Source organism: Danio rerio, chromosome 18 (assembly GCF_049306965.1).
Source record: "Danio rerio strain Tuebingen ecotype United States chromosome 18, GRCz12tu, whole genome shotgun sequence".
In the NCBI taxonomy this organism is placed as follows: Eukaryota; Metazoa; Chordata; class Actinopteri; order Cypriniformes; family Danionidae; genus Danio; species Danio rerio.
Genome location: NC_133193.1, coordinates 49,330,540 through 49,350,932, shown reverse-complemented (window position 1 = coordinate 49,350,932; position 20,393 = coordinate 49,330,540). Strand labels below are relative to the sequence as shown.

General features: G+C 35.0%; 1 long non-coding RNA gene across 6 annotated transcripts in view; it reads left to right on the top strand.

The window, feature by feature from the left end:
- Positions 1-20,393, top strand: part of LOC137488230 (uncharacterized) — a 72,983-nt gene that overhangs the window by 10,290 nt on the left and 42,300 nt on the right. For 3 of the 6 annotated variants that reach the window (XR_012393861.1, XR_012393859.1, XR_011007183.2), the window contains exon 1: positions 10,784-10,884. The exons of 2 other annotated variants lie outside the window; for them this stretch is intronic. This is a non-coding gene — a long non-coding RNA (uncharacterized lncRNA). Of the gene's footprint in view, positions 1-10,783; positions 10,976-20,393 lie in introns of those variants that run through there. One more of the 6 variants, XR_012393860.1, reaches the window with a different exon arrangement.

The window sequence follows — 20,393 nt, the reverse complement described above, 5'->3', positions numbered from 1 at the left end:
ACATCTAAATCAAATTGTGAAAATATAAATGTGACACTAGTGGAAATACCTCAATTGTGGGTTGTTGTTTTTTTCAAGTAAATATTTATGATAAATCTCCTCTAGGTAGAAATATCTTGTTTAAAAAATATTATTTGTTGTTTTAAAAGTTTGTATCATTTTTTTCATCCTTTTTATCAGCTGTTATAGGTAATATAATACTAATTTATTTAATGATGAACACAAATGCCAAACCCAGTAAAACCCAGCAGTCAACTTTATCAAATGAAATGAGTGTAGTTAACTCAAAATTTATTGATAGTTATTTCTACTAATTTGAAAAGAGTTTTAAAACTCATTGTTGAAGGCAATGAGGTAATTAAATAACTCATTACTTCAACTTAAATGGAGTAAATTCATAGTACACAGTACTTTTTAACATAAATGGTTTGTAGTAATCGGTTTCCTCAAACAGTTTGAGTTGCTCTAACTTAGTGGGTTTTACAGTACTCCGTTGGTTTGAGTTCTCTTCATTTATTGGGTTTTACAGTGCTCAAATTGTTTCGTTTACTCAAATAGAGTGAGTTCAAAGTACTCATTAGGATTATTTTTCAAACTTTTTCTTGGGTTTTACAGTGTGGGTTCTTTATTATTTTTATATAAGAAGTTACTGCTAGAAAATAATGTAGAGTTGTATAAATTTAGCTTGATAAGTCAACAGTTTTGTATATTTTTAGCTTGTCCTGATATTTTACTAACCTGATAATAATTAAAATCCTAATGTTTAATGTACATTGAAAAAAAGTGTTGCATCCAGAACTGTTGCAAACAATTTATTTGTGTTGAATTTAAACAAACAAATTCAATTTAATAATGTTCAACTTAATTTATTTGGGCTGAATTTAAACAAACAAATTGTTTACAACCACTTAACGTAAAAAAAAATTGTAAATCCAAGGAATCATCTTTGAATATTTTTTTTCAGTGTAAACTTGTTAGTTTAAACAGTTTAAAATACTATGAAAGGCTTCTTGTTTCCAACATATTTAGGAATATCTTGCATTCTGGGTTGTTGTAATGCAACATTGGGTCAAATATAGACAAACTCAATGTTTGCTACATTTTTTAATTACACTTTATAACCCAACAGTTTAGATTTGATTCAACAATTGGGTACAACAACCCAGCATTTTTTAGAGTGTGTATTTTTGTTAAACAGAAGAAAGAAACTAAATTTGGATTAAACAAAGGGCTATTAAATCATGACAGAAATAAAATTTTAATAAAAGTGTCCATAGCAAATCTAAATAAAGCAATCTGAAGAGAGACCCTTACTGTAAAATGAGCATATGCAATATAACCAAACACTGCAGACATCTTCCATCTGCCAGGATAATAACCCTATCACCTTTTATTGTCCCAAGAACATCCGGTTATGCATCATTTATACGTCAAGAACCTAAAATATTTCACAACCACAATTATAAGCATGCATTTTATTTCTGTTTCAGTGTGAAATATCCCACCCGTCTCATCTGGTGTCATTACGTCTCTCCTTTGAGAGAAGAGTGATGGTGGCCAGAACTCAAGCCGCGGTTGCGTTTTTGTTTTATCGCAGAGAACTGTGAAGCCATTCTCTCTTGTCACGTCACTCTTTCAAAGGCAGAGCGGATCACATGCAAAAGCGAGGGAAGGATGAGAGATAGACAGAGCTGGAGAGAGAGAGAGCATGTAAAGTAGACTCTGCCCTGGGTCTCGGTGGGAATCTATAGTAGTTATTTCTTCATGAGAAACACAAAGGGACCTTGCTGTTGGGGCACTAGGCTGATAAGATACGCCAATAAGCCACTGATATGGTTTCCATAGTAACACAAGGGCAAATTAGAGACAAGGAGCAGAGGCCCTTCCCATCATGACTAAACTGGAACAACGCTTTTTCTTTGTGACCTAATTGGGAACTCCGGCTGTTTTGATCTTAGTTTGACGGTTCACAACAGAAACTATAGCAAAGAAACTCTATTAACATTGCAAATGTTTTTATAAGAATTTTTTTTCTGAGGTTTGTTTTGAGCCAGTAGACTGCAAAATATTTTCAAAACAAAAACACTTTCTTTTGTTTCCACAGATGAATTAATAAACCATATAATTAAATTATATTTATAATACTTGCATTAGATGCAATGTCAAAAACATAAACTGTAAAACCCGATAAGTTAAGATAACTCAAACTGTTTGAGGAAACCGATTGCTAAACCATTTAAGTTTTAAAACCAAATGGTTTGAATACTGTAAACCTAAAAATACAGTCATAAACACAGTTGAAGTCCGAATTATTAGCCCCCGTTTATTTTATTTCCCAATTTCTCTTTAATAGAGAGAAGATTTTTTCAGCACATTTCTAAACATAAAAGTTTAATAAATCATCTCTAATAACTGATTTATTTTATCTTTGCCATGATGACAGTAAAAAATATTTTACTAGATATTTTTCAAGACACTTCTTTACAGACTAAAGTGACATTTAAAGGCTTAACTAGGTTAATTAGGTTAACTAGGCAGGATAGGGTAAATAGGCAAGTTATTGTATGATGATGGTTTGTTCTGTAGACTATCTAAAAAAATATATAGCTTAAAAAGGGCTAATAATTTTGACCATAAAATGGTGTTAAAAAAATTAAAAACTGCTTTTATTCTAGCCTAAATAAAACAAATAAGACTTTCTCCAGAAGAAAAAATATTATCAGACTTACTGTGAAAATGTCCTTGCTCTGTTAAACATCATTTGGGAAATATTTAAAAAATAAAAAAATCAAAGGGGGCCTAATAACTTTGACTTCAACTGTACATTATTTATATGTATATCGTCAAACATTTAGAGTATTATTAGTAACAAATGTTTTAAGTTATCAAGTGCTCATCACAGTACTCATAGATTAGTTTTTAACTCAAATGGTTTGTCACAATGGGTTTTCCCAAACAGTTTGAGTTGCCTTAACTTATTGGGTTTTACAGTACTCAGTTGGTTTGAGTTCTCTTCATTTATTGGCTTTTACTGGGCTCAAATTGCTTCGTTTACTCAAGTGGAGTAAGTTCACAGTACTCATTAGGATTAGTTTTTGAACTTAAATGGTTTGTTGCAATCGGTTTGATCAAACGGTTTGAGTTACCTTAACTTTTTTTTCTAATAATTAGAAAATCTTTTTTTTTCACCTTTATATAAGAGTATACAAGTGCACTTCTTTATTGCTTTACATGCCATATATTTTTTATTTCATCTGCTGTTCTGAAAGTGCGACAGGTGCTACACAGTGCAGATGCTGATAGTGGAAAAACATCACAGTTGTGACGCCGGCCTTTTACTGGACTGCATGAAGGTGAGTAATAACTTCCGCTCCTGCAGTATTAATCTAGGCTGTTATGAGCCATATTCAGCTGATAATGCAGCAGACACTGATAAGAGACATTGAAGCATAAAATAACTTACATCTCTATCGCTTCTCACGTCTTTTTGTTTCCACCTGCGAATTAACATATCATGAAGTTACATTTTTGGTGAACTATCCCTTTAAATTAAATGTCAAAAGCATAGTACTGCACTTTATATTATAAAAGGAGCGCTTATTGTTTTGTGCGGCTCAGTGGCTCTCACCTCACAGCAAGAGGGTCGCTGGTTCAAGTCCTGGCTGTGCCAGTTGGCATTTCTGTGTGGAGTTTGCATGTTCTCCCTGTGTTGGCGTGGGTTTCCTCCAGGTGCTCCGGTTTCCTCTACATTCCTAAGGCTTGCACTATAGGTGAGTTGGATGGCCGTAGTGTATGAGTGTGTGTGTCTGTGAATAAGTGTGTATGGGTGTTTCCCAATACTGGGTTGCAGCTGGAAGGCTGGAAAGAAAATGAATGAATGAACTTATTGAACTTGGTTGTTAAGTTGTTAACACACTTGTTGGTGCGGGTTTCCTCTGGTGCTCTGGTTTCCTCCACAGTCCAAAGTGCGTAAAACATATGCTGGATAAGTTGGCGGTTCATTCCGCTGTGGCGACCCCAGATTAATAAAGGAACTAAGCCGAAAAGAAAATGAATGAATGTATTATTAAATTATTCATTGGTTTAGTCATTTTCTTTCGGCTTAATCCTTTTATTAATCTGGGGTCACCACAGAGGAATTAACCGCCAACTTATACAGCATATGTTTTACACAGCAAATGCCCTTCCAGCCACAACCCAACACTGAAGAACACCCATACACTCTCATTCGCACATATACACTACGGCCAATTTAGCTTACTCAATTCATCTATAGCGCATGTGTTTTGACTGTGGAGGAAACCGGAGCACCCTGAGGAAACCCTCACGAACACGGGGAAAACATGCAAACTCCACACAGAAATGGCAACTGACTCAGCTGGGGCTTAAACCAGCGACCTTCCTGCTGTGAGGTGATGGTGCTACCTACTGCACCACCGTGACAACTGTATTGTCTTATACATAATCATTTGAACTTTATCCCCCGTAATGAAAATTCATTCTTGTGTTGTGTTTGAAATACTGAAAAATATGAAAAACAGTGTGCTGTGGAATATACTGACAGCATTTATGGTGTAAACTAAATTAAATTATACTTTAATGCCATCTCTATGCCAACTTTAATGTTCTGCATTTAAATATATCTGTAAAAACATACAGTTGAAGTAATAATTATTCGCCCTCCTGTGAGTTCTTTATCAAATATTTCCCAAATGGTGTTTAACAGAGCAAGGAATTTTTCACTGTATTTCCTAAAATGTTTTTTTTTTTCTCTATAAAGTTTTGTTTGTTTTATTTCAGCTAGAATAAAAGCAGCTTATAATAAAAAAAAAAAACATTTTAAGGTCAAAATTATTAGCCCCCTTTTTTCGAGTGTCTACAGAACAAACCACTGTTATACAATGACTTGCCTAATTACCCTAACCAGCCTAATTAACCTAGTTAAGCCTTTGAATAGCACTTTAAGCTAAATGCTAGTATCTTCAAAATATCTAATCAAATATGATGTACTGTCATCATGACATAGATAAAATAAATCAGTTATTAGAAATGAGTTAATACAACTATTAAATAGAAATTGGGGGAAAATAAACATGGGCCTAATAATTTGTACATCTACTGTGTGTGTTATGTCAGTTTAAATAAAATTGCAACTGTTTCTGAATAGACAGAGAATCTGGAATATGCACAAGAGCTAAAGTGGGGGAAAGAGAAAAGATGTAGAGCAGGCCAAAGTTGGCCCATGCATGGTAACCTTTGATTTAGCCTGCTATCCCATCTGAGATTGGTTTAGAGATTGTCATTTCAAATGTAATATTTCCTTTTATTTGTTTGTTTTATTGTTAAACTAAAAAAAGCTATCTGATATGAAATGTTTCGATTTAAAGGATGTAAATTAATCAGATTTAGTTTAAAATGTACATACGACGGATAGAGGACAATGCAGAGACTTTTGTGAGTGAATCAAGGCAAAGGCAGATTCTGCTTGACTAGTGTATCCAGCATTGAACTCCACTGTGTTATAAATATTGTTTATGTTTTTATTGGAATAAGTTATAATTTAAAAAAGTTAACTGCATTAGTTAATACGATTCAAAGTAAAATAATAAAATTTTTTAAATATTATGAAAAAAACAACAACACAATCTCACGGCAATTCGTAACTTTTTGATTTAGAGGCTAATTCGCATGAATTTGTACGATCTAATTCGTACAATTAAGTACGATTTGCTCATCCCCCAATGACGGTTGGGTTTAGGGGTGGGTTACGACTGAACTGGTACAAATTCGTATGAATTAGCCACTAAACTGACAAAACGTAAAATACTTACATTTTCTCGTGAGATCAGGCTGAAAAAATCATATTAGGAAATTACTCATGGCAACTTTAATGTAAATAGTTTGGTGTGTTTATCTTCGGCCCAAGGCTATCAATGATATTTGGTGTTCGGTCTTTTCATGTGACAAATTTTGGGCACCCCTGATGTAGGGAAAAGTGAATTTTAGAGAAGTAAATAAGGAAGAAAGAGGGAGATCTAAAGTATGTGCTTGGCTGGCACAGAAGATGTGCTATGCAAATGCAGAACGCAGCATCCTTAACTGTATCCTGTAGGAGTGGTGTGTTTTGTTGACTTTAGCGGGTGTTTTAAAGACCTGCTCGCATGGTCCTTACAGAGCAACACCCTGTTCAAGCCACAGGCGATTGCTTAGGTGTCAGGTTTTTTTTTTTTCAAGGTGTGCCCTGAGGCGGATGGATTTACACACTCTTTTTTTTTTCTTTTTCTTTTTTTACTCTTTATGAGCGCTGACGTTTGAGTCATTTCTGGTGATAAATGAGCCATTTGCATGTTAGTCATTAGGAGACTGTCTGACAGGCTTTCATTTGAAGCATTTGCATATCAATAAAATGTACTCTTTTTTTGAAAAGGAAAGTACAGTGTGACTTTATTTAGTACGAATGCGGTTTCGAGTCAACTGCTGAGTCAACTACGATGTGCCAACATTTAAACGCATCACTTGATGGACTGTATTTATTAGAGCTGCATTTATTTTAGAGTACTTTTGTTTAACAATGCATGCAAAACATCTTCCTTTTTTGCCATAAATGGTTCAGTGAGGAACATTTAACGCACTGTAAAAAATCCACACAGTTCCTTCATGTTGTCCCAACACAAATCAGTTAACTTAATCGTTTTTACAAATTTAAGTGGATTGAACATAAAACAATTAAGTTGTTTCTGTTTTGTTGAAGTTGTTAAAAAAATCTTACATAAGTAGATTGATCAAACATTCATTTTTAAAACATGCATAGGATTCGTTCATTTATTAAAATAATCTTTACAGTAAATATTTGTGGATTGATAAAATGTTCTTCTTGTTAAAAAGCATTTCTTTGAAAAACATTTCACTGTCGGTGCCAATAGCCTAGTGGAGCGTCAACACATACACTGCAAACCCTGCTGTTGTCATTACTAAATATATGAAGTTAATATAACTTGACCTTACTTAAAATACCAAGTTTTGGCATCAAAACTTAAATAGGTGTGTTTAACTTACTTATTAGACAGCAAAAAAATTTTTATTCATATTTTAAGTTCTCTGAACTTAACATTTTTATTTCTTTAAATGATTCACCATGTCTCTATTTAAAATGATTGGTAGCACTTGAAATTCTGCCTTGACACCCGCGCTGATTGATTGATAAATGTTATATGACACAATGTGTTACTTTTGTTTGTGATGCTAAATTTTGCTGAAGCGCAACAGGACAGAGGCACTAATTTAACAGAGAAAAGTTAAATTAGTAAATAAATATTTTTTCTTAATTGATATTAACTGTATTATGAATGAAACCACCAAACAGCCTTAAACAATCAATAAATGGAAACGAAAGAAGAGTTAAATGAAGAAAGGACTAAACAAGGAATGGAAGGAAGGACCAAATGAAGGAAGGAAGGAGCAAACTAATAAAGGAAGGACCAAATGAATAAAGGAAGGATTCGAGGAAGGACTGAACGAACGAACGAATGAAAGAACAAAGGAAGGAAAGAACAAAAGAACAAATTTATGAGTGAACGAATGAAGGGAGGAATGAAGGAAAAAAATGAAGAAATGAAAGAAAAAAGGAAGAACAGAACGAACAAACGAAGGAAGGAAAACAGGAAGATAAATGACCGCACTACAGAATGTTACGTTTACACATCCCTGCACAAACTGCATGCAAACGCATCAACTTTTTACTGTGTAATACTTACTACCCTCTACTTTTGAGTACTTTTAAAAGGGCTGCTTTTTACTCAGACTTTGAGTAATATATACAACAGATACTTTTACTCTACGGCACTACATTTTTGGGCTAGTAATGGTACTTTTACTTGAGTATTTTTTTAAGTACTCTTTCCACCACTGCCCGTGTGCCACCTCAATAGCAACAAAAGTGTTTTGCAGTATAACACAAACACCATAAGTACAATTATTTTATTATTACAGGTACTTACATTAAGATAAAGTGGGACAGTTGCCATTTATATTGAATAAATAAAAACCAAACTAAAAAAAATAAGCGATTAATTAAAACTTTAATCTCTCTTTTAAGTACTGCATGTGTAATTAGTGTTAATTACTACTCATTTAACCGTAAAGTACTACAGTATTCTCAGTGTATTCTTACTTCAAACAGCCCATGTGCTATTTTGAGCACATGTTACTGTCACTCCATTGGCTCTCCGTCTAGGACAGGTTTCGGTGAAGAAACTGAGCCAGCAAAAGAACATAAACAAGAGCGGGAAAGAGAGCGAGCGAGTGTCACAGGGAGCATTCATAGTGTGCAGGTTACAGGCTGATAAAGGACTGGACTTTGCTCTATGGCATGCTGTGGGTGAAGGTAAAATGGCTGCTGATTAGGCCAGACAGAGACAACGACAGCCGAACAGCATGATTAAATTTTCCTTTCAGAGGCAGATTGATCTTGGCTTGATCACTGTGTCAACAAAACAGAAAGCTGGTGTTCTCGTCACCATAGGCCTCAGAGTCGCAGTCAAATGCAGTCTCTGTCTGTGAGGTGGTTCATTATACCTTGAACTCACGATATAGAGTTGGCCTAAATGCTTTAAAACCTGCATATGGATTTAGTTATATATATATATATTATTTTCCAATGTCAATTTCCTTTTTAAGTTCAATTAAATTAGTTTTCAGTTAAATTAGTAAATAGTTAAATCAGTAGTTAAATTAATCAATTGGTTTAATCAGCGGTGCAAAAGAATATTATGTTTTAATATCGAGTTAAAATATGGGAAATTTATTCAATTTAAATAAAAAAATCTAGCCAAAAATGACATAAGTACATGTAAGTTCTGTATTTAATTTCTATTTTGAGATGAAATCAGTTAATCCCTTTATTAAATAGGCTATTATATGCAGCCCTTTACAAAAAGTGCAACTAACTTTAGTAAGGGGGTATATGGAAACATGGAGACCACTTTTAACATTCATAGTTTCTCTATTAGACTGTGGCTAATAAATTTTAGCATAATAAGTTGTGGGCGTCATGGTGGTGCAATGGGTAGCACAATCAGATCACAGCAGGAAGGTCGCTGGTTTGAGCCTCGACTGGGTCAGTTGGCGTTTCAGTGTAGAGTTCTCCACATGTTGGCGTGGGTTACCTCCGGGTGCTCTGGTTTCCCTTACCAGTCCAAAGACATGTGTTATAGGTGAATTGGGTAGGCTAAATTGTCCGTAGTGTATGTGTGTTAATGAGTTTGTATGGATGTTTCCCAGTTATGAGTTGCAGCTGGAGAGGTATCCACTGCGTAAAACATATGCTGGATAAGTTGGCGGTTCATTCCACTGTGGCGACCCCAGATTAATAAAGGGACTAAGTCAAAAAGAAAATAAAAGAATAAATGAAAAATGGTCTCCAATCTCCATGTAAATTGTAAGTTATATGATGTTTTTGTTATAGAAAACGGGACATTTTACCAGAAACGTACATTTTCCCTTATAAACAATGTGACTGGGTCTGACTTTAACGTTTGTCGACCTTAAAAAATTATACAAAACAAGCATAAAACCATTTGATTCAATGATAGAGCGCATTCTTCATCACTGTCAGCTTCTTCTACGTCAAATGATGTCCCTTCCAAATCAGTCTTGCATATTTTATGTTAAATGTAATGCAAATGTGACAGGAGTCAGGACTAACACAAACATGAGCAAAATTGTACATTTATTTGTATTATATATGTGTTAATCATGATTTCATGTTTTTAATCAATTGATGTGAAAGATAACAACTTAAACTTGCTATTCCTGATGTTTTTTCTTCTAAATAACAGTTTTTAGGATAATAAAACTCTTAAAGCTGTAGGTTTAATTGGGCTGAAGACTAGGCATGGGCCGGTATAACATTCTGACGCTATGATAACCTTAAATAAAAATATCATGGTTTCTTGTTATCACAGTATTGTGATTACTGCTTTAACATATATTTCTTTTAAATGTCTGGGTTAAAAAAAAATCCACCTTTGAAAACAATATATTTTATTTTTTGAAAGATTTTTAAAATATTTTGTAACAGTAAAAATGTCAGGCTAAATAATTAATCCATTATTCATTGACTTCTGCTGTCTTAATTAGTTTTAAAAACACATATTTCTTTACAATTTAAAATGGCTTCTTTGGATATTTTTTTCTGCTGGAGATACTGTTGTCCTAAAAAAAAATGTAAATAAAAAAAATCTTACCTTAGGAACGGTATTACAGAACATTTTGGTGGTTTTAAAACCTTGACTTTTCCATACCGCGGTATATCTTGAAAATGGTTGTCCCATGCCTACTGAGGACATAAGGACAATGGTAGGGTTTGTACATTTGTAAAGTGTTTTTAATAAAAGGAAAAAAGGTCTGAAAACGAAATAAATGACTCCTTTACACAACAACTCACAGAAATTTCCAAAATTTTGGGCATAAAATACTTTTTATTACCTGTATTTATGTTTTTATTTCAGTGACAGATAATGTACGTTCCTGGTAGAATGTAACAATAACTGATAGTGGTGATGGTAGCGAGTAAAAATGAAGAGAACGATCTCTAAACGTGTCCACCATCTTGTTATTATTGCTAAAATGTTCTACATGACTAGGCTAATATTGTGTTTGAGTGAAAAAAAATTGTACAGGTTACATTTATTCCGAATTAAAATACAATGTCATCATTATAGACCCTTTGGACTGATTTCCTCGTGCTGAATGATCTTTATATCGCCATCTGTTGTTGATCTGCGGATTAGTTAAATTTCATCGTCAGTTTTACAACACTGGCCATCTGAAGAATCAGCTGATTTTTAATCGCCAATGATCACCACACCAGATCGGATGTAAACAGTAAGAAAATGTTCCTACGAACTTACTAAATATCGTCTGCACTTGTGCTTCGGGTCCTGTTTTCCCCTGTTGGACGCTGGCTTTTTGTAGTGTAAGTTGTAACGTCAACTGGTTCTTTTTAAGGGGTTACCAACGGTTAGACCTTTCCATTTTTCATGCTAACGTTAGCTAATCTGTTAAACGGCCTTGACACGTGAGGTAAAAAATGAACATGAAGCTTTCCTGAGAAATTCGACCCGACATTTTCAACATTTAAATTAGCCTAATATGTTAAGGACACCATCATTTATTGGGATAAGGCAAGGGTTTTTTGTAGTCATTTACAATGGTATCTGGTTAATATTTAATCCAAATAACCTTTGCTTTAATAACCTACAAAGACGGTGTGAATGAACTGTAGTTGTATATTTAATAATTATTCAAGGGTAAGAAAATCTGCAAAATACAGTACTTTGCATTCGTTGCCTTCCAAAAAATAACACTTGTCTGTTATATATTTATTTATTTAAGAGCAATTCCAGCGTTATGGATGTGACATTTAAAATCTCAAAACAAATTCACAGACAATGTTGAAGTCAGAATTATTAGCCCCCTCTGATTTTCCTTTCCTTTTTAAAATATTTCCCAAGTGATGTTTAACAGAGCAAGGAAATTTTCTTAGTTTGTCTGATAATATTTTTTTCTTCTGGAAAAAAGTTTTATTTGTTTTATGTTGGCTAAAATAAAAGCAATTTTAATTTTTTTTTTTAGTTTTATGAACCATTTTAAGGTCAAAATTATTAGCCCTTTTAAGCTAATTTAAGCCCTTTTAAGCTATTTTTTCGATGGTCTTCAGAACAAACCACTGTATTACAATAACTTGCCTAACTACCCTAACCTGACTATTTATTAACCTAATTAATCTAGTTAAGCCTTTAAATGTCACTTTAAGCTGTATAGAAGTGTCTTAAAAATATCTAGTCAAATATTATTTACTTCTTTATTTAAACTTATTTATTTAAATTATTATTTATTTAACCTCTTGAACAAGGTTATCATGCCATGCCTAGTCTGTTTGTATTTATTTATTTACTTTAATATTGTGACAGATTTGTTTACCAGGATCCATCTTTGGTGAATACTACAAATATATAAATCAATACATTGATATTTATTAAATAAATGAGGAGATAAGGAGATTTTCCCAATGTGTAAAGAGCTTTGAATGTCCAGAAAAGCACTATATAAATTTAAGGAACTATTATTATTATTATTATTATTATTATTATTATTATAAATCAATTACAATGCTCAGTATTTAAATTACAGTTTGTTTAAATAATGTCAAAACAACATTGAATCTATTATTATACTAAAGGCTATGCAGATGTTTCAAAATATCCGCTTTTGTATAAAAATTCACCATCTGCATTGCATATTGCTTTTATGAAAGGAAATAATCCTGAATTATTTACATTTTAGCAAAACACACCTTGTTTTGAAAAAAAAAACAATATAAACATTATTGTTAACACTATTATAACATTGTATTTACAATATAAACATTTAAATTAGCCTAATATGTTAAAGACACATTAATTTATCAGGATAAGCCAATTGGGCTATTTTTGTAATTATTTAAAAATAGTATCTGCTTAATATTTATTCCAAATAATCTTGGTGTTTTTAATAGTGTTGCTTTAAGAGCCAACAAAGACGGTCTGATAAAATGTAATTGCATATTTAATTATTATTCAGGGTTACTTTATTTAAGCAAATCTGCAAAATGCAGTACTTTGCATTTGTTGCCTTCCGAAAAATAACACTTGTCTTTAATTAATTAATTAATTAATTAATTAATTAATTAATTTATTTATTTATTTATTTATTTATTTATTTATTTATTTATTTATGCATTTAATTATGCATTTTTGCATTTATTTATGCATTTTTTAAATATTGTGACTTTATTTACCAGGATCAGTCCTTGGTGATATCTACAAATATATTTATCAATTTATTGATAATAAATAAATAAATAAATTACAATGCGCACAATTTAAATTAGTTTGTCACGTTGCTTTTATTAAAGGAAATAATTGTGAATTATTACAATTTCAGAAAAAATACAGATTGTTTTGCTAAAAAATAAATCAGTTAACACAACCTGAAGTAAAAGTAAAAAAAAAAAAAAAAAACTTAAAAAAAAGTCAAACAAATGTGCAAAAGAACAAAATAAAGACAATTAATCATGGTGGTATTATAATAGAAGTGAAGTAACCTTGTTTTTGGCACATTTGCGTGACCACTAGAACCTCTAGTTTTACTAAAAATACCATGGTTAAACTATTGATTGGTTGATTTGTGGTTAACTGTGTGTTTTTGTTGTAGTTTAACCATGTTTAATTCTCAAACAGGCAGTTTTAATCGTGTCCAACAAAGTGAATGCATTTGTGTGCAAGAATCTCTAGTGCTAAAACAGACCAAATCATGCTGAAACTGCACTTTTGTGTAGAAGAAAAGAGGTTTGTATGGTCTAAAAGTCACATAGGCTGTGATATGTGTGAGTGTGCATTATTGCGTTGGTGATTTACGAGGCCATGGATAGTGGTTGTCAAGTCAGGCTGTGTTGTCTTTTGGTCTAGTCAAGACTGACACTGCCTTCCTGATCTGTCCCCTTGTGTCCACATGGAGCCCAGATGTGCGCAGACATTCCTGTTGAGTTCATTCCCATAGTGTCTTCAAACCCACACACTCACACACAAACCTCACCTTTGACCTCTGAAGACACTTTCGAGATCAGATATCTGACTGAATTGATAAAGGCCCTTAAAAAGAGCCTTCCAAAGTTATTATTGCATTCTACTAAATAGCTTTTTTGAAATGTAGCCAATAGCAAGGTTGAATATCTTCCACACCTCCGCGAGTAATAAAATTGTAGAGTAAATTGTGCTTATTGTAGAGTGTGTAGAGGTTAGTGGGTCTGAACTAAAAGTGTAAAGTGGAGTTTGACCAGAAGACTGCAGCTGAATGACTGTCGGTCATAACACAAACATAAAAATACGGCAGACTGATAACAAGCAGGTGCAGACATATTGAGTTGAGTTATCTTCTGAAGTAAAACACACCCTCGTTCTTCACTAACATTGTTTATCGCAGGCTCCGCCCCTTTTATGTATGACATCATCTACAGTGTGAAATACTCATCCTCACGTGTCGGTGATTCAATCAGTTATTTATCATGCAAATTGCTGTTTTAAAGCAGGGCCAGATTAACCAATGGGCATTGTGGGCACCAGCCCAGGGGCATGTGTGCACTTGGGGCCCCTGCAAGGGGGTAAAATGACGATTTTGGAGTGTCTATTTAGGCTAAGTGCAAATAGCGCACCTTGTTGGAATAAGCTATTTGAGCAACTTTCCGCCCATCACTGTTTGATTGACAGAGACAAATTAACTAAAGAGCACAATTGACAGCAGCGTGAGTGGCGTAGCTCGTAAAGCGCATGGCAACATGTTTTGACCAATCACCAACCCAATCACCAGAACATTATTGAGCATGTCCGGAGTAAGATGAAGTAGGAGGCTTTGAAGATGAATCAAAAGAATCCTGATGAACTCTGGGAGTCCTGCAAGAACTCTTTCTTTGCCATTCCAGATGACTTTTTATTAATCAGTGATTTGGGTCATTGCAGAGATGTATGAATGCAGTCCTCCAAGCTCATGATGGAGTCAGACACAATATTAACTCTTTCTCCACTGCAGCATGACTTTATATTCTATACTCGACATTATTTCTGTTCAGTGACAAGACTTTTGTCTAAGCAGCGTCAGACCTTACTGTCCTGGGGCCTCATGTATCACTGCTGTGTACGCACAAAAACTTTGCGTACGCCAGGTTTCACGCTTAGAATCCCTCACGTTTGGATTTACTAACAATGAACTGAACGTGGGAATGTGCGCAGCTCCACGCCAGCTTTCTGGCTGGTGTACGCACATTTTTTGTGCGTGTCTGTTTTATTTCCATTGGCGACTCCTAGAAGCAGTTGTGTTAAATTCCTCTCTACAAAGTGTCTGAGCCTTGCAATGGCAGCTGTATGAGACGGGTTCATCTAGCAGGTATATAAGGTTTCCATACCATGCAGTTGACCAGCCAAACATTAAAGCGCAATTTGAAGCGGTCGCCTGTTTTCCCAATGTAATCTGAGCTATCTACCGCACGCACATTGCTATAAAGACACTATCTGAAGATGAATTTGCATACGTGGATCAGAAACATTTCCATTCAATAAATGTGCAAATAAAATATGATGCACAAACTTATTAATGATTCCTACTTGTCTTTCTCGTGATAAATAGTTGGCAAAATCTGATATGTAGCGGGGGAAAAAAGAAAGAGTTCATCAGACGCTGGATTCGAATCGAGTTCATGCTCGAACGTGTCAAAACATGTTGACATGCATCTTACTAGCTGCGCCACTGAGACTATTAAGGGTACTGCAACATTTTACAGATATAAATCACACTATTTCTTTTTTTAATTCACTCAGTGTGATGTTTAGACCCAACTGTGTTAACCGTATCAGCTAAACTCTCCCACTCTATTTTTTTCTTTTGTTGTTAATTCCGGAGAACAAACTTGCAAATAACACCGCTTTTCTCCGGTCTACCTCCGAAAGCAGCACCTCCATTTCACATTCTGTTCAAAGTTTCCCTTTTTGCTTGCTTTTGCCTTTGCTTTTTCGTTGGGTTTTGCCAAAGTAGAGTCATTAGCATATTCATACGGGGGAGGAGGCAGGGAGGGGTTTTGCGCTCGTGCATGTTGCGCTTAGTTTCATGTTCATTCGGATGTACAAAAGAATATGCGTGAGATTCGGCGTACGCAGTGTTTCATACATCTGAATTTTTTTCTGCGTACGCACATTTACAGCTTTGTGCGTACGCAATGTTTTAGTATGATTTCCACGCAAGTCTTCAAACATGAGGCCCCTGATGAAATCATTAAAAATCAAGGCATGATCGTATTTTATTTTGGTAATATAAGCGTAATCTAGAGGCCTTTTCATATAAGCGACTTCTGATACCAAATGATCAGCTAGAAGTCAAGTTATTATTTGTTGTTCCTAAACCTTGGATAGGCGACAAGATTTTTGTTAGGTATTGTAGACATTTAAAACTCTCTCTTTGATAAATGAAAAATAGTAAGTAATCTCTTCAAGTGTTCATCCCCCAGATTGTTTAAAACATTAGATAAATTGTAAAATACACATATCACAGAAACACGTCTGCTTAGTCTATGCCTTATTTAAATGTCTAATGGCTGCTGGCATGAAACTATTTTCATATCATTAAGTTCTACAGCTTGATACTAAAAACCTGTGACTAAAAGGAAGGAGCTGAGTGTAGGGGATGAGTAGTGTCACTTAAATTTTGAATTTGTAATTCTCTTTAGCTCTCTTCTGGTGTACACAGCCTCCAGATTGGCCAGTGACACCCCAGTCAGCTCTCTGGAGCATCAACTAACTGATTTAGGCCCTGTTCACACTTGTACGTTTTAGTTTTAAACTGGCGTTAAAGAATGAAAATGATCCGTGTCCGCACTAGCGTTTCACCCAGCGTTGTCGCACATCACGTGACCACACACACACTCTCTGGCATGCGCTGCAGCATATCTAGCCTGATGAGAGCTGTGCTCGTCGGACTGTTCATCAAGGATCTACCACTGGATCTAATCTCACTATATTTGTTAAACGTGATATTTAATTCATCTTGTTGTCTATATCTAACAACATATTCTCCGACTTTGGTCTTTTGAATCTATTACTTGTTCTCAGGTAATGTGTTTTGGCTGAGCGCAGAGATAAGTTAATAAATAATGTAACCATGTACGTTTTGTATATTGACTGATTGCTTGCCTTTATTTCTTATAATGTATAAACTTATTGTACGTTATACTTTTATAATGGCCATTATTGATTATTAAAACTGATATTCAGCAAAAGAGAGGGCATGTTTCGTATTTTTAATGAGAATGAAAGGAGGCAGTGATGTTATCGGTTCCGTTTTGTTATAAATAAGCATACAGTTAAGATGACGCTCATATATGCAGCACGACGCCTCAACATTTCTGCTGTTTGTTAAGTTGCTAATATCAAAATGAAAATAGCAGTTCCTTAAATAATTTTTTAATTTTATTGTTAAGAAAGTGAAATAACGCATCCAGGATGATGTGAATAAGGTTATAAATTACACTCTTCCCTTTGAAGATTTACCTGACGTGTCCTCGGGAGTTTGTTTTTCATATTAAACTTGCGAAGCCTGAACTTACAAGGAGAGGATGCAGGACTGAACTGTGTGTAGGCTACTTAATATTGAGGAAAAGCCCCAATCAGATTTCCCCCATCCACAGCAGCATTTTAGAATGAAAACAGCCTCTCCAGCGTTTATAAAACGCTCTGTCCAAACTCGGGCGTTGCAAAACTTATGCGGTTTAAAACTAAAACGTATTTGTGTAAACGGGGCCTTAGTATGTTTTCATTCTTAACTGAAAGGTTCCCAAACCATGACACGATAAAGTAAATGATATAACAGATCCAAGAAAAGCATGGTAAAAAAAATAATCATGTGTTAATCAACATGGAATCGGTTTAACTTCTTCAAACAGAATAGTCACTGGTGCCCCCTTTACACAATATTTCACAATTTTTATGAAAGGAAAGTTTAGAGTCAATAATTGTGCCAAGGTATTTGTATGATTGCACACTTTCGACAGTTTGTGAGCAGCCTTCCTAAAATCGATGACCTTATATTTTTGTCTTTAATGCAATGGACTCAAAACATAACATTTTATTTAGAAATTCTTTATTTACAGGGTACTATGCACACTATTAATTTCTGTCAATGTCTTTTTAATCATTTCAGTCCGTTATGTGAGATTTGCAGTGTAATACAGATGAAATGCACTGTAAAAAATGCTGGGTTCCACATAAATACTTCATGTTGTCCCAACACAAACCGATTAAGTTAATTTGAGTGGATTAAACCTAAAACAATCAACCCCAAAAATGCAAGATTTGTGTTGATTCAGCTCATTTTAAATATAGTTTGAACAAAAAGCAAAAATCATTAGTGCTAGAAGGTTATCAAACACAATTACTACATTTATTTGTCATTTTTTTACAATATTTGGCTGCAGGCAATCAAAATAAAGTTTTTCCTGATCTTTCTTGTCAAATATCTCACTGTATTTGCAAAGAGCTGACTTCAAAAGCCAACCCTCGTTTTTTTTTAAGTAAACTTCTTTGAAAGCAACCTCTCATTTGCATGTGTCGCCCGAGGGAACTTTAAGCAAAAATAACAATCTTCTTACTGCATCAGCTTGTCTCGACCAAATTAGCGACGCGTTCAATTGACATCCTTTTTGCCTGCAGCCTCAACTGTAGCTCTTGACAATTATGCCTTACATCTGACTGAAGATGGTCAGATAAACATCTCTGGCTTAATAAGTTCGAGGCCGGTCCACTTCTCAGGCCAGCCCCTGCCACTGTCCCGTTACTGCAAAGAGGGGGGTGTTTTTGTGTCCTGCCAATCTCAAGTTCCCCTCGTTTACACCAATTAGCAATGACAGGAATCCAGCTGGGCCAAATTAATGGTCCACCAGCACCCTGCTCTCCTTACAGCAGCGCAAGGGTCTAAAAACAACACCCGCGTGTGAGAAAGAGAGAATCACATCATTCACTAGCCATAGCACTGGAATGTGTCGAATACTTCCCTTCCTCATACACCAACACATTCTCTCATGTCTGCCCTCACACACATCTGTACCTTCCTCTCTAACATACATACACAGCTCTTGACATGGACATCGCCTGGAATGTAATAAACACATTTTCTTTATGTTCACCGTTCTATGTCTGTCAGAAATAATGTGTTGTAGGCTCCTCTCCATCTCGAAGAAATCTAAATTTATGTTTATTTTGCTAGCGTGCTTTGTTATTATTTTATGTGAACATATATTCTGTGCAGGTTAATACACTGAAAATTTATTTTTGTTTTGGTAATCTTCATTTAAAGTCATTTAAATGACATTTGCTTCTGCGTTTGGAGCGTCGGTCCTTCGCTGTTGACGTCAGTTTAACGCTTCAGCAACAATATTCTTAGCCACGCCCCTCTTACTGTTAGAGTGCTGAGCGAATGATGCACAAAAAGAAAGCCCCGCCCCCTACTCTGTATTCAATTTCAGTTGGAAGTACATCTACAAGATTTTTGTCATATGATGTCGCCTCACAGCAAGAAGGTCGCTGGATTGAGCCTCGGCTGGGTCAGTTGGCGTTTCTGTGTGGAGTTTGCATGTTCACGTGGGTTTCCTCAGGGTGCTCCGGTTACCCCCACAGTCCAAAGACATGCGGTAGCGGTGAATTGGGTAGGCTAAATCGTCCTCAGTGTATGTGTGTGAATGAGTGTGTATGGATGTTTCCTAGAGATGGGTTGCAGCTGGAAGGGCATTCGCTGTGTAAAACATATGCTGGATAAGTTGGTGGTTCATTCCGCTGTGGTGACCCCAGATTAGTAAAGGGACTATGCTGAATAGAAAATGAATGAATGAATGAATGAATGAAATCAGTCTCATACTTATAGAAACAGATGGAAGTTCTGTCTTCATTTGTTCAGGTATCATTTGTTTATAGCTGGCAGCTTGCTCTCTGCCACTCTCACATGGTTACTCACTAAAGCTAAGCAGGGCTGTGCCTGGTCAGTACCTGGATGGTAGACCAGATGGGAAAGCTAGGTTGGTGACAGAGAGGTGTTATTAGTGAGGCCAGCAGGGGGTGCTCAACCTGTGGTCTGTTTGGATCCTAACACCCCAGTATAGTGAAGGGGACTCTATACTGCTGAGTGAGCGCCGTCTTTTGGATGAGACATGGCCCTGATTCTCTGGTCGTTATAAATCCTCCAAGGACATGTTGTACAGATGAATTGGGTAAGCTTAATTGTCCGTAGTGTATGTGTGTGAATGAGTGTGTATGGATGTTTATATCCCATCTCAGTAGCACCAGAAGTGTTCTGCAATACATTATGAACACAGTAAGTAGATTGTATTTATATTTTTATATAAGTAGTTAAGGACACTTAATATAAAATGGGACCCAAAAATCTAAGATAAGAAAACAAAGTAATCAGTCAGAATTATTACCCCTCCTGAATTATTAGCCCCCCTGTTTATTTTTTCCCCAATTTCTATTTAACAGAGAGAAGATTTTTTTCAACACATTTCTAAACATAATAGTTTAATAACTCATTTCTAATAACTGATTTATTTTATCTTTGCCATGATGACAGTAAATAATATTTTGCAAGATATTTTTCAAGACACTTCTATACAGCTTAAAGTGACATCTAAAAGCTTAACCAGGTTAATTAGGTTAACTAGGCAGGTTAGGGTAATTAGACAAGTTATTGTAAAATGATGGTTTGTTCTGTAGACAGTTGGGGAAAAAATTAGCTTAAAGGGGCAAATAATTTTGACCTTAAAA